The 12,988-nt window shown below is 38.2% G+C and overlaps 1 non-coding gene across 1 annotated transcript; it reads right to left on the bottom strand.

The window, feature by feature from the left end:
• Positions 1-7,189: 7,189 nt before the first annotated feature.
• On the bottom strand, positions 7,190-7,297 carry LOC148567662 (small nucleolar RNA R71). The gene has a single exon (XR_015882822.1). It is a non-coding gene; the product is annotated as a small nucleolar RNA R71 (small nucleolar RNA).
• Between the last annotated feature and the right edge of the window lie 5,691 nt (positions 7,298-12,988).

Here is a 12,988-nt window from a genome sequence, read left to right as displayed (position 1 = left end):
AAAATTAAAAGACATAAAATAAAAATAAAGACTTAAATACTACTAGTGATCATGCAACTCTAAATTAGGATGGAAATTCATGAAACAGGAATAGGAATAATCACAGGGTTAAAACTCAACAACCTTCAACTTGAAGGGCGCTAGGCTCTTCAGTTTGAGGGGCGCTGGGCTCTTCAGGGGAGAGCTTCTGGCGCTTCAATTCCTCTATCTCACGCCCCTGCTTCTCTTGCTCTTTGATCAGTTTGCAAATCATGCTAGTCTGATCTTTCTGCTCCTCTCTGAGTTGATCCAAGGTGGTTTGCAAGTGCATCACAGACGCCTTTAGCTGATCCCAATACTCAATTGGAGGGTGATGTGCGGAAAACGATCCGACACAAAACTCACCGGCAAGTGCACCGGGTCGTATCAAGTAATAATAACTCACGGGAGTGAGGTCGATCCCACAGGGATTGAAGGATTGATCAATTTTAGTTTAGTGGTTGATTTAGTCAAGCGAATTAAGATTTGGTTGAGAGATTTGTGATTTGCAGAATTTAAATTGCATGGAAAGTAAAGGGAATGGGCAATTTGCATGAAATTAAAGAGAACTGAAATTCAAAGTGCTGAATCTTAAAGAGCAAGAAATTAAATGGCCGAAACTTAGAATGCAAGAAATGTAAATTGAAGAATCTTAAAGTGCAAGAAATGTAAATGGCTTGAATTGTAAAGGGAATTGGGAATTGGATTTGCAGAAATTAAACAAGGAAAAGTAAAATTCAACAAACAGAAGAGTAGAAGATAACTTGAATTGAATCAGATCTAAAACGGAATTGTAAATGGGCTTGAAAAGCATTAAACAAAGAATCGAAAATGGGAATCCAGATCTCAGGACTCAAGAGACTAGATAACCAAGTCTAGATCTCAATGCCTTCCTAGATCTAACAAGAGCAATTGCAAAGGAAATGTAAATTGCAGAGAAAGTAGAAGAAGAAGCAATTATCAGAAATTGAAATTCAATTGTGCAGTAAAATTAAACAAGATCCCAAGGTGAGATTGAAACAGAATTTCTTCAATTCTCCACCCAAGATCCGAAGCAAGAAAAGTAAAGAGTATTCAAGCAAGAACAAGGAAGAAGAGAGATCAATTCTCCTCCCCAAATTCTCTTGAATTAAAACAACAATGCCAAAATGTAAAAGTGAGCCCTCTACAAAACTACTAAATCAAAACCGAAAAGAAAAGCTCCCTAGAAACTTAAATCTTCATCTATTTATACACTTTCTTCAAATGGTCTTCAAGCCTTGAATTGGGCCTTTGCTCTTGATGGAATTGGGTTGATAGAGGCCTTGGTTGATTGCTCTTGGAGTTGGAGAGAGAACCGAAGTGAACCGGGTTGGGAATTATAAAAGCTTGGGTAAAAGTTTGAGTAAAAGTTTGAGGCAAACTTTTACTCAAACTTTTTACATCAGCAACCCCATTCTTGCTGCTACCAACGTTTGAGCTAAAGTTTGGGGTCAAACTTTTGCTCAAACGTTGGCCCCCTTATGCACACTCATGGCGCCAACGTTTGCCAAAAAGTTTGAGGCAAACGTTGGCGCAAACTTTTTGTCTCCAGGGTGTGTTGTTGATGGCGCCAACGTTTGCCAAAAAGTTTGAGGCAAATGTTGGCGCAAACTTTTTCTCTCCAGGGTGTTGATTTGTGATGCCAACATTTGCCAAAAAGTTTGAGGCAAACGTTGGCTCAAGCTTTTCTCCCAAAAGTTTGAGCTAAAGTTTGAAGCAAACTTTTGCTCAAGCTTTTTGTTCCCTGGTGTGTTTTCACTTATCCGAAAGTTTGAGCTAAAGTTTGAGGCAAACTTTTGCTCAAACTTTTTGTTCTCTCTTTCTCCTAGCCATTCCTTCTTGCTTCAACCTTTCTCCAAGCTTTCTTCACCTATCATCAATCAACCAAACACATCAAAGCTATGCTCAAAATCATGAGTTTGTCATTCTTTCATAATATGTGGCAATTATAGCATAAATCCTCATGAAATTACATTAATTCATCTATGGTTGATTAAATCAAAGGAAACATGAAAATCTACCCAATTGGCTTGCTTGTGGCTCAAGAAAGTGCATAAATCAATTGAAAACAAAAGAAAAAGGCTAGTGAAACTAGGCTAAGATGACTTGTCATCAGAGGGATCTCATGGGAAAGCTCAGGTGCCTTCCTTTTGGGCTGATCCTCTGATATCCTGGAGCTTTCCATCACTTGTTTAGTGATTGGGATTTCCACTAGAATAAAGTTTTCCACATGGATCAGGACCTTAGCCTCTTAGCATAGGCGAAAGATAAGGTTTGGATAGGCCAGCATAGCATTAGTAGACATCTTGTTTGCTAACTTGTACATCTCACGGGGGATTATTTGGTGGACTTCTACCTCATTCCCCTTCATGATGCAGTGAATCATCACAGCTCTTGAAATAGTGACTTCAGAGCGGTTACTTGTGGGGAGTATAGAATGCTTAATGAAGTCTAGCCATCCTCTAGCAATTGGCTTGAGGTTCGCATTTTTTAGCTGGTTTGGTTTGCCTTTTGCATCCTCAATCCATTGGGTTCCAAGCAGGCATATGTCCTCTAGGACTTGATTCAGCTTTGGGTTGGCTACCACCCTTCTATTGTAGGATTTAGGGTCATCCCTTTACAAGAGTAATTTGAAGATCTCTCTCACCTTATCCATAAGAAAATACATGATCTTCTCCCTGACTATAGTGCGGAAAGTATGGAATGCTGTTCCATCTTTCTTTTGCTTATCTGTCATCCACATATTTGCATAAAATTCATGGATCATGTTATATCCAACATTAAACTAAAGATTAGTTAGAATCTCCCAGCCTCTGCTTGAATTTGGTCTTGGATCTCCGGGTATTCTTCTTCTCCTAATTTGAATCACACCTCAGGGATTACTGGCCTTTTACTCATTATCTTTGATAATGTTCTTCATGCTGCTTGGTAAGGAATCGAACAGGTTTAAAAACAACTGTTGGATTATCTTATTTCTTGTTTCTTGGAGCAGTCTTGCCACTTCTTAGAGCCATGGGATTCAAATTTTTTATGGGTGAGTAGGCTCCTTGATGAGCGGATAATTTATACGCTTTTTGGCATTATTTTTAGTATGTTTTTAGTAGAATCTAGTTACTTTTAGGGATGCTTTCATTAGTTTTTATGTTAAATTCACATTTCTGGACTTTACTATGAGTTTGTGTGTTTTTCTGTGATTTCAGGTATTTTCTGGCTGAAATTGAGGGACTTGAGCAAAAATCAAATTCAGAGGTTGAAGAAGGACTGCTGATGCTGTTGGATTCTGAACTCCCTGCACTCAAAGTGGATTTTCTGGAGCTACAGAACTGGAAATGGTGCGCTTTCAATTGGTTTGGAAAGTAGACATCCAGGGCTTTCCAGAAATATATAATAGTCCATACTTTGGCCGAGTTTAGATGACGTAAAAGGGCGTTGAACGCCAGTTCTACGCTGCTGTCTGGAGTTAAACGCCAGAAACACGTCACAAGCCAAAGTTGAACGCCAGAAATACGTTACAAACTGGCGTTCAACTCCAAGATTGACCTCTTCACGTGTAACATTCAAGCTCATCCCAAGCACACACCAAGTGGACCCCGGAAGTGGATTTATGCATCAATTACTTACTTCTGTAAACCCTAGTAACTAGTTTATTATAAATAGGACTTTTTACTATTGTATTAGAGATCTTTTGATCAATTTTAGATATCTAGACCTCCATGGGAGGCTGGCCACTTGGCCATGCTTACCCTATATTCACTTATGTATTTTTCTACGGTAGAGTTTCTGCACTCCATAGATTAAGGTGTGGAGCTCTGCTGTTCCTCAAAGATTAATGCAAAGTACTACTATTTTTCTAATCAATTCAACTTATTCTGCTTCTAAGATATTCATTCGCACTTCAACCTGAATGTGATGAACGTGACAATCATCATCATTCCCCCACAAACGCGTGCCTGACAACCACTTGCGTTCCACCTTAGATTGAATGGGTATCTCTTGGATCTCTTAATCAGAATCTTCGTGGTATAAGCTAGATTGATGGCGGCATTCATAAGAGTCCAGAAAGTCTAAACCTTGTCTGTGGTATTCCGGATTGAATGACTGTGATGAACTTCAAACTCGCGAGTGCTGGTCGTAGTGACAGACGCAAAAGGAGGGTGAATCCTATTCCAGTATGATCGAGAACCTCAGATGATTAGTCGTGCTGTGACAGAGCATTTGGACCTTTTTCACAAGAGGATGGGATGCAGCCATTGACAAGGGTGATGCCTCCAGACGATTAGCCATGCAGTGACAGCGCATCGGACCATTTTCCAGAGAGGATAAAAAGTAGCCATTGACAACGGTGATGTCCTTACAAAAAGCCAGCCATGGAAATGAGTAAGATTGATTGGATGAAAACAGCAGAAAAGCAGAGGTTCAGAGGAATGAATGCATCTCTATACGCTTATCTAAAATTCTAACCAATGAATTACATAAGTATTTCTATCCTTATTTTCTATTTTATTATTTATGTTCGAAAACTCCATAACTATTTTATATCCGCCTGACTGAGATTTATAAGGTGACCATAGCTTGCTTCATATCAACAATCTCCGTGGGATCGACCCTTACTCACGTAAGGTTTATTACTTGGACGACCCAGTGCACTTGCTGGTAAGTTGTATCGAAGTTGTGAATGAAAAACAATTTATTAAGACGTGCGTACAGAGTTTTTGGCGCCGTTACCATGAGATCACAATTTCGTGCACCAAGTTTTTGGCGCCGTTGCGGGGGATTGTTCGAGTTTGAACAACTGACGGTTCATCTTGTTGCTCAAATTAGGTAATTTTCTTCTTATTTTCAAAAAGTTTTCAAAAAAAAAAAATTTTTCAAAAATCTTTCAAAAATTTTCTCCTTTGTTTTCGAAAAAAATTTAAAAAAACAAATGTTTTCAAAAAAAATATATTTTTCTTCAGAATTTTTAAGAATGAATTCTAGTGTTTCATGATGATTTGTTGAATCCTGGCTGGCTGTGAAGCCATGTCCAAATTCCTTTGGACTGAGGATTCAACTAATCACTTCAATTCATGTAATAGCATACTAAAGCTTGGCTGGCTATTAAGCCATGCCTAACCCTCAAATTGGAGCTTTAGACTAAAGAGCACAAGATTCCTGGAATTCATATTAAAAATTTTGGAATCCTTATTTTTCTTTTTCACATTAATTTTCTAAAAATCCAAAAAAATTTAATAAAATCATAAAAATAAAAAATATTTCATGTTTCTTGTTTGAGTCTTGAGTCAAGTTGAAAGTTTGGTGTCAATTGCATGTTTTAAAGTTTGCATAAAATTTTCGAAAAATTCATGCATTCATAGTATTCTTCATGATCTTCAAGTTGTTCTTGGTAAGTCTTCTTGTTTGATCTTGATGTTTTCATGTTTTGTGTCTTTTCTTGTTTTTCATATGCATTCTTGCATTCATAGTGTCTATGCATGAAAAATTTTTAAGTTTGGTGTCTTGCATGTTTTCTTTGCATTTAAAATTTTTCAAAAATAAGTTCTTGATGTTCATCTTGACATTCAAAGTGTTCTTGGTGTTCATCTTGACATTCATAGCATTCTTGCATGCATTCATTGTTTTGATCCAAAATTTTCATGCATTGAGTCTTTTTCATGTTTTTCCCTCTCATCATTAAAAATTCAAAAATAAAAAAAAATATCTTTCCCTTTTTCACTCATAAATTTCGAAAATTTGAGTTGACTTTTTCAAAACTTTTTAAAATCTAGTTGTTTTTATGAGTCAAATCAAATTTTCAATTTAAAAATCTTATCTTTTTCAAAATCTTTTTCAAAAAAATCAAATCTTTTTCATTTTTCTTATTTATTTTCGAAAATTTTAAAAATATTTTTCAAAAATCTTTTTCTTATCTTTATCTCCTAATTTTCAAAAATAACATCATCAATTAATGTTTTGATTCAAAAATTTCAAGTTTGTTACTTGCTTGTTAAGAATGATTCAAACTTTGAGTTCTAGAATCATATCTTGTGATTTCTTGTGAATCAAGTCATTAATTGTGATTTTAAAAATCAAATCTTTTTCAAAACTAATTTCAATCATATCTTTTCAAAAATATCTCTTTATCTTATTTTTTTCAAAATTTGATTTTAAAATATCCTTTCTGACTTCTTATCTTCTTATCTTTTCAAAATTGATTTTCAAATTTGTTTCAACTAACTAACTAACATTTTGTTTGTTTCTTATCTTTTTCAAAACTACCTAACTAACTCTCTCTCTCTAATTTTCGAAAATATCTTCCCTCTTTTTCAAAATTTCTTTTTAATTAACTAATTATTTTAATTTTTGATTCTAAATTTTCGAAAATTACTAACCTTTTTCAAAAACTATTTTCGAAAATCACTAACTCTTTTTCAAAAATTATTTTCGAAAATTCTCTCTCTCTCTTATCTCCTTCTATTTATTTATTCATCTACTAACACTTCATCTCACCCAAATTCGAACCCCCTCTTCCATCTGTGTTCAAATTTTTTCTTCTTCTTTTCTTCTACTCACACAGGGACCTCTATACTGTGGTAAAAAGGACCCCTATTATTATTATTTTTCTGTCCCTCTTTTTCATATGAGCAGGAGCAAGGACAAGAACATTCTTATTGAAGCAGATCCAGAACCTGAAAGGACTCTGAAGAGGAAACTAAGAGAAGCTAAATTACAACAATCCAGTAAGCACCTTTCAGAAATTTTCGAACAAGAAGAGGAGATGGCAGCCGAAAATAATAATAATGCAAGGAGGATGCTTGGTGACTTTACTGCACCTAATTCCAATTTACATGGAAGAAGCATCTCTATTCCTGCCATTGGAGCAAATAATTTTGATCTTAAACCTCAATTAGTTTCTCTGATGCAGCAGAACTGCAAGTTTCATAGACTTCCATCTGAAGATCCTTTTCAGTTCTTAACTGAATTCTTGCAGATATGTGATACTGTTAAGACTAATGGAGTAGATCCTGAAGTCTACAGGCTCGTGCTTTTCCCTTTTGCTGTAAGAGACAGAGCTAGAGTATGGTTGGACTCTCAACCTAAGGATAGCCTGAACTCTTGGGATAAGCTGGTCAAGCCTTTCTTAGCCAAGTTCTTTCCTCCTCAAAAGCTGAGTAAGCTTAGAGTGGATATTCAGACCTTCGGACAGAAAGAAGGTGAATCCCTCTATGAAGCTTGGGAGAGATACAATGGACTGACCAAAAAGTGTCCTTCTGACATGCTTTCAGAATGGACCATCCTGGATATATTCTATGATGGTCTGTCTGAATTAGCTAAGATGTCATTGGATACTTCTGCAGGTGGATCCATTCACCTAAAGAAAACGCCTACAGAAGCTCAAGAACTCATTGACATGGTTGCTAATAACCAGTTCATGTACACTTCTGAGAGGAATCCTGTGAGTAATGGAACGCCTATGAAGAAGGGAGTTCTTGAAATTGATACTCTGAATGCCATATTGGCTCAGAATAAAATATTGACTCAGCAAGTCAATATGATTTCTCAAAGTCTGAATGGAATGCAAGCTGCATCCAACAGTACTCAAGAGGCATCTTCTGAAGAAGAAGCTTATGATCTTGAAAACCCTGCAATAGCAGAGGTGAATTACATGGGTGAACCTTATGGAAACACCTATAACCCCTCATGGAAAAATCACCCAAATTTCTCATGGAAGGATCAATAAAAGCCTCAACAAGGCTTTAGTAATGGTGGAAGAAATAGGTTTAACAATAGTAAACCTTTTCCATCATCCACTCAGCAACAGACAGAGAACTCTGAACAAAATACCTCTAATTTAGCAAACGTAGTCTCTGATCTATCTAAGGCCACTGTAAGTTTCATGAATGAAACAAAGTCCTCCATTAGAAATTTGGAGGCACAAGTGGGCCAGCTGAGTAAAAGGATCATTGAAATCCCTCTTAGTACTCTCCCAAGCAATACAGAAGAAAATCCAAAACGAGAGTGCAAGGCCATTGACATAGTTAACACGGCCGAACCTGGAGAGGAAGGGGAGGACGTAAATCCCAGTGAGGAAGACCTCCTAGGACGTCCAGTGATCAATAAGGAGTTTCCCTTTGAGGAACCAAGGAATCTGAGACTCATCTAGAGACCATAGAGATTCCATTGAACTTCATTATGCCCTTCATGAGCTCTGACGAGTATTCATCTTCTGAAGAGAATGAGGATGTTACTAAAGAGCAAGTTACCAAGTACCTTGGTGCAATCATAAAGCTGAATGCCAAATTATTTGGTATTAAGACTTGGGAAGATGAACCTCCCTTGTTCACCAATGAACTAAGTGATCTGGATCAACTGACATTGCCTCAGAAGAAACAGGATCCTGGAAAGTTCGTAATACCTTGTACCATAGGCAACATGATCTTTGAAAAGGCTCTATTTGACCTTGGTTCAGGGATAAACCTCATGCCCCTCTCTGTAATAGAGAAACTGGGAATCTTTGGGGTGCAAGCTACTAAAATCTCATTAGAGATGGCAGACAATTCAAGAAAACAGGCTTATGGACAAGTAGAGGACATATTAGTAAAGGTTAAAGGCCTTTACATCCCTGCTGATTTTATAATCCTTGATACTGGGAAGGATGAGGATGAATCTATCATCCTTGGAAGACCTTTCCTAGCCACAGCAAGAGCTGTGATTGATGTTGACAGAGGTGAATTAGTCCTTCAATTGAATGAGGACTCCCTTGTGTTTACAACTCAAGGTTACCCTTCTGTAAACATGGAAAAGAGGCACAGTAAGCCTCTCTCAAAACAGAGTCAACCAAAGCCCCCACAGTCAAACTCTAAGTTTGGTGTTGGGAGGCCACAACCAAACTCTAAGTTTGGTGTTGAATTCCCATATCCAAACTCTAAGTTTGGTGTTGGAAAGTCTCAACAATGCCTCTGAACATCTGTGAGGCTCCATGAGAGCCCACTGTCAAGCTATTGACATTAAAGAAGCGCTTGTTAGGAGGCAACCCAATTTTTATTTATCTAATTTTATTTTTCTTGTTCCTTCATGTTTTATTAGGTTCATGATCATGTAGAGTCACAAAATAAATATAAAAATTGAAAACGGAATCAAAAACAGTAGAAGAAAAATCACACCCTGGAGGAAGACCTTACTGGCGTTTAAACGCCAGTAAGAAGCATCTGGCTAGCGTTTAACGCCAGAACAGAGCATGGTTCTGGCGCTGAACACCCAAAATGGGCAGCATCTGGGCTTTTGAACGCCAGAATTGCACTCTGGAGAAGAGCTGGCTCTGAACGCCCAGAACAAGCATGGTTCTGGCGTTCAACGCCAGAAATGGGCAACAAATGGGCGTTCAACGCCCAGAACAAGCACCAATCTAGCACTGAACGCCCAGAGTTGTGTGCAAAGGCATTTTGCATGCCTAAACACCTCAGGATCTGTGGACCCCACAGGATCCCAACCTACCTCCACTCACTTCTTCTCACCCCTCTTTCACACAATCCCATAAACACTCTTCCCCAAAACTCTTCATCAATCACCTCAATCTCTCTTCCCTATCACCACTTCACCACTCTCATCCATCCACTCTTCCCCATAAACCTACCTCATAAACTCCACCTACCTTCAAAATTCAAAATCAATTTCCCACCCAAACCCACCCTATATGGCCAAACCTTACCCCCCCTCCCTTCCCTATATATAGCCCTCCATTCTTCTTCATTTTCACACAACACAACCCTCTCTTCTCTTCTTGGCCGAATACACCCCTCCCCCCTCTCCTCCATATTTTCTTCTTCTTCTTCATCTATTCTTTCTTCTCTTGCTCGAGGGCGAGCAATATTCTAAGTTTGGTGTGGTAAAAGCATAAGCTTTTTGTTTTTCCATTACCATTGATGGCACCCAAGACCGGAGAATCCTCTAGAAAAGGGAAAGGGAAGACAAAAGCTTCCACCTCCGAGTCATGGGAGATGGAAAGATTCATCTCCAAAGCTCATCAAGACCACTTCTATGATGTTGTGGCCAAGAAGAAGGTGATCCCCGAGGTCCCTTTCAAGCTTAAGAAGAATGAGTATCCGAAGATCCGACATGAAATCCAAAGAAGAGGTTGGGAAGTTCTAACAAACCACATCCAACAAGTCAGCATCCTAATGGTTCAAGAGTTCTATGCCAATGCATGGATCACTAGGAACCATGATCAAAGTAAGAACCCAAACCCAAAGAATTATATTACAATGGTTCGGGGGAAATACTTAGATTTTAGTCCGGAAAATGTGAGGTTGGCATTTAACTTGCCTATGATGCAAGGAGATGCATGCCCCTACACTAGAAGGGTCAACTTTAATCAAAGGTTGGACCAAGTCCTCATGGACATATGTGTAGAAGGAGCTCAATGGAAGATTGACTCCAAAGGCAATCCGGTTCAATTAAGAAGACTGGACCTCAAGCCTGTGGCTAGAGGATGGTTGGAGTTCATCCAACACTCCATCATCCCCACTAGCAACCGATCTGAAGTTACTGTGGATCGGGCCATCATGATCCATAGCATCATGATTGGAGAAGAAGTAGAAGTTCATGAAGTCATCTCCCTTGAATTCTACAAAATTGCCGAAAAGCCCTCTCCTGGGGCAAGGCTATCTTTTCCTCATCTTATTTGCCATCTATGTTACTCAGCTGGAGCTTTCATAGAAGGAGATATTCCCATTGAGGAAGAGAAGCCCATCACTAAGAAAAGGATGGAGCAAGCAAGAGAGCCCATTCATGGATCTCAAGAGACGCATGAAGCTCATCACCATGAGATCCTGGAGATGCCTCAAATGCATTTTCCTCCACAAAACTATTGGGAGCAAATCAACACCTCCCTAGGAGAATTAAGTTCCAACATGGGACAATTAAGGGTGGAACATCAAGAGCACTCCATCATCCTTCATGAAATAAGAGAAGATCAAAAAGCAATGAGGGAGGAGCAACAAAGACAAGGAAGAGACATAGAAGAGCTCAAGGACATCATTGGTTCCTTAAGAAGGAAACGCCACCATCACTAAGGTGGACTCATTCCTTGTTCTTACATTCTCTGTTTTTCGTTTTCTCTATGTTAAGTGCTTACCCATGTTTGTGTCTTCATTACATGATCATTAGTATTTAGTAACTTTGTCTTAAAGTTATGAATGTCCTATGAATCCATCACCTCTCTTAGTTTAAATATATTGATGTGGTGACAATGCTTCTTGTTTTCTGAATGAATGCTTGAACAGTGCATATGTCTTTTGAAGTTGTTGTTTAAGAATGTTAAATATGTTGGCTCTTGAAAGAATGATGATAAGGAGACATGTTATTTGATAATCTGAAAAATCATAAAAATGATTCTTGAAGCAAGAAAAAGTAGCAAGGAACAAAGCTTGCAGAAAAAAAATAGCGAAAAAATAGAAAAAAAAAAGAGAGAGAAAAAGCAAGCAGAAAAAGCCAAAAGCTCTTAAAACCAAGAGGCAAGAGCAAAAAGCCAATAACCATTAAAACCAAAAGGCAAGGGTAAATAAAAAGGATCCCAAAGCTTTGAGCATCAGTGGATAGGAGGGCCTAAAGGAATAAAATCCTGGCCTAAGCGGCTAAACTAAGTTGTCCCTAACCATGTGCTTGTGGCGTGAAGGTGTCAAGTGAAAACTTGAGACTGAGCGGTTAAAGTCAAGGTCCAAAGCAAAAGAAGAGTGTGCTTAAGAACCCTGGACACCTCTAATTGGGGACTTTAGCAAAGCTGAGTCACAATCTGAAAAGGTTCACCCAATTATGTGTATGTGGCATTTATGTATCCGGTGGTAATACTGGAAAACAAAGTGCTTAGGGCCACGGCCAAGACTCATAAAATAGCTGTGTTCAAGAATCATCATACTGAACTAGGAGAATCAATAACACTATCTGAACTCTGAGTTCCTATAGATGCCAATCATTCTGAACTTCAATGGATAAAGTGAGATGCCAAAACTATTCAAGAGGCAAAAAGCTACAAGTCCCGCTCATTTAATTGGAGCTATGTTTCATTGATACTTTGGAATTTATAGTATATTCTCTTATTTTTATCCTATTTGATTTTCAGTTGCATGGGGACAAGCAACAATTTAAGTTTGGTGTTGTGATGAGCGGATAATTTATACGCTTTTTGGCATTGTTTTTAGTATATTTTTAGTAGAATCTAGATACTTTTAGGGATGTTTTCATTAGTTTTTATGTTAAATTCACATTTCTGGACTTTACTATGAGTTTGTGTGTTTTTCTATGATTTCAGGTATTTTCTAGCTGAAATTGAGGGACTTGAGCAAAAATCAGATTCAGAGGTTGAAGAAGGACTGCTGATGTTGTTGGATTCTGACCTCCCTGCACTCAAAGTGGATTTTCTGGAGCTACAAAACTCAAAATGGCGCGCTTCCAATTGCGTTGGAAAGTAGACATCCAGGGCTTTCCGGCAATATATAATAGTCCATACTTTGGCCGAGTTTAGACGACGTAAAAGGTCGTTGAACGCCAGTTCTACGCTGCTGTCTAGAGTTAAACGCCAAAAACACGTCACAAGCCAGATTTGAACGCCAGAAATACGTTACAAACTGGCGTTCAACTCCAAGATTGACCTCTTCACGTGTAACATTCAAGCTTAGCCCAAGCACACACCAAGTGGGCCCCGGAAGTGGATTTATGCATCAATTACTTACTTCTGTAAACCCTAGTAACTAGTTTATTATAAATAGGACTTTTTACTATTGTATTAGACATCTTTTAATCAATTTTAGATCTCTAGACCTCCATGGGAGGCTGGCCACTTGGCCATGCTTACCCTATATTCACTTATGTATTTTTCTACGGTAGAGTTTCTGCACTCCATAGATTAAGGTGTGGAGCTCTACTGTTCCTCAAAGATTAATGCAAAGTACTACTGTTTTTCTATTCAATTCAACTT

The sequence above is a fragment of the Arachis ipaensis genome, chromosome B4, assembly GCF_059453495.1.
Source record: "Arachis ipaensis isolate K30076 ecotype BB chromosome B4, ASM5945349v1, whole genome shotgun sequence".
NCBI lineage: Eukaryota > Viridiplantae > Streptophyta > Magnoliopsida > Fabales > Fabaceae > Arachis > Arachis ipaensis.
The sequence above is the reverse complement of the archived record's forward strand: the minus strand, read 5'-3'. Positions and strand labels throughout refer to the sequence as shown.